Consider the following 2,728-nt stretch of genomic DNA (forward strand, 5'->3'; position numbering starts at 1 on the left):
AACCCGTTACTAGCGTGGTGTACCTAATAAAGTGGCCGGTGAGTGTACGTTGGAATGCAACAATCTGCTACCGCCGGAGTCCAATCTACTTTATCATAGCCCATGTTATTTTCTCTAAAATTAACCTTAGTGGCTTTATGCCTCATATTAACCATCTGACAGTATGAAGCCATTCTATGGGACTGATAATGGCTAATAACGTCCATTTAATGGATGATAACATCCGAAGCGGGTGATCTGAAGAAGACATTATAATCGTATTCTCTGAGGTAAATTGTGAGGGGTGCCTGGTGAGTATGAGAATTGAGGTCTGTTGCTACGGGACATTCAGTTCCTGTACAAACAGTGTTGTAGTCTGGTCCAGACTACACCCAGGGATGTTGGAAAGGGTTGCTGCATGACATGCATCCAGCACGTCCAAAGCAGCAGACACTGGAGTTGGAAAATCTGAACTTTAGCAGCTGGACGTGGAGAGTCAACCAATCAGAGAGACTCCACTGTGTGATGTAATGGCACATTTTATGACAGGACGGTCACCTGAATGATGTCCACTGACCTGAGACAGATGGACAGGAGCTCTCCAGCTGGAATCAAGCACCTGTTGTCGGTGTCCTGGCACAAGATGTGGGCACCGATTCAAGTCAGCAGCTTGTCAAACAGGGCTCGGGATAAAAATATCACTGAAAGCAACTCGTTGGTGTGCAGCTCCTGGAATGGTGAAACTCACCAAACTCAGAACACCTCTGAATTATCTGGTGAATCCAGACACGGTGTAGAGGCACCTGACGATGACGTCCTCTTGCTCTCGGTGAATAAAGCCAAGTCACTCTCTTAAACTCATTGTACAGAGACCGGCAGAGGAAAACAACCAAGAGGCTCCTCCCAATGTGAGTCTACAGGGATTCTGACGAGTGTCTGACCTCAAAGTGCACAAGCATCCAACATGAGGCATTGGACGTGTTTTTGATGCACAAAACACATTCGATCTGAATGCAGCATTAGCATGCAAGGTTTAAATGACATTGAAGGGGCAATATCATGTAAAATCAACTTTTATGAGTTTTATATCATGTTATAATGTTATACTCTCATAAAAAACATGTCCAAAGCCTTGCTCTGATTCATTCATCATGTTTGAGAAATCCTGCAGTGTTTTTATGAAGCCATGCTGAGGAGCAAAACGACAGGTGGGGACCAGAAACACCTTTTGGGACCAGAAACACCTCTGGGACGTGTCTTTAAGCTGAACCCCCCCCCCCCCCCCCCGAGAAGGGGTTATCTGCAGAATCAAAGTGGGCATGTCAAAAGAGTGGGCGTGTCTAAAGCATAAACACTGTGGGCTACGAGGCCTACATTACGGTATCCTTAGACCCTGCTTGATCTCTTTACAGCCTGACCCTGACCCCAACACTAAGGTTTACCAGGAGAAATGTGACCCAAGTAGGGTTCTCCAGAAAAAGTGGTGCCGTACGGTAACGTCCCTTTTGTTCTTGTCCAATCAGGTGGTGCCGTACGGTATTGACCCTTTTGTTCTTGTCCAATCAGGTGGTGCCGTACGGTGACGCCCCTTTTTTTTGCTTGTCCAGTCTGGTGTCTCTTTAAAAAAAGTCCGTCAAATCAGGTGTGTCGCTTTAGAATCACCTTTCGTTGGGACACGCCCACTCGTCTGCAGAGACCCCTACTTGCCACCCCCCTCCCTCCTTACACACCCCGCCCATGACTCCTGCAGGCTCTCGGGTGAAACTGAAAGTGAAACCTAAAGCTGAAAACATACTTCCTGCGAACTGCCGACGTTGGCACGGGTTGTCGCAGTTTAATGACGAAAATTACATCACCGGGCTTCTCAGCGTCGTGTCGACAGCCTCTTTTGGCACAACCCACCGGCAGAACTTTTTGACCCCCTCCCGTGTCGACGGTGATGTGTGATTGGTCTTTTAAGTTCGTGGGCGTGTTTGTTTGTGCTACGCAGGGGAAAAGAAAAAAGAAAGACACGCTCCCAGACTAGAAAGCAGAGTTTTATAAGATAGTCAACCCATGAAAAACCTTATGGCTTGTTTGTTTGTGCTGAATGCGCTGCTGCACTCGGTAAAAAAAAGATGGAAAAAAAACCCAGACTCGTTCCCAGAGCCGACACCAGGAAGCAGAGTTTTATAAAGATAGTCATTCCGTGAAAAACTCATGAATGGAGATAAAACAGATGGTGTGCACGGAGGAATCTGACTGATAAAAACTGTGGAGCTTTAACCAGGACAGATGTGGATAAATACGTCGGGTGAGTGATGAGTCTCTTTTTTTCTGTGTTGTTGGCTGTTGTGGGGGAACTCCTGCAGTGACGTTTGGTTCAGGGAGGGGGGTTTCCTGAACTCGGCACGGGGGTGTCGTAGGGACTATGAAAGGTCTGTGTGAAAACAACTGCCGAACAACCACGTGACCGCGCGTCGACCCGTCGGCGTCAGAGCGAGTATGTTTCGAGCTTAACTGTCTGCTGAGCTCTCAACATTAGTTCTCACTCAGTGAAGCTCTGTTCAGATTAAAAATACTTTTGAGGAAATGTATTTTAAGATGCTAAGTAAACTGCATCATAGCAGCCCCCCCCCCAAAAAAAAAACCCGAAATGGGCGAGACAGGAGCGGAAGGTGGTTCTTAAAGAGACAGAGGCCAATTTCAAGGTGTTTAGAAAGGAAGTGATGAGAAGATAAGTTTATTTTCTATTTAAACATAAAAACAG

This window comes from Austrofundulus limnaeus, unplaced genomic scaffold (assembly GCF_001266775.1).
Source record: "Austrofundulus limnaeus strain Quisiro unplaced genomic scaffold, Austrofundulus_limnaeus-1.0 Scaffold1124, whole genome shotgun sequence".
In the NCBI taxonomy this organism is placed as follows: domain Eukaryota; kingdom Metazoa; phylum Chordata; class Actinopteri; order Cyprinodontiformes; family Rivulidae; genus Austrofundulus; species Austrofundulus limnaeus.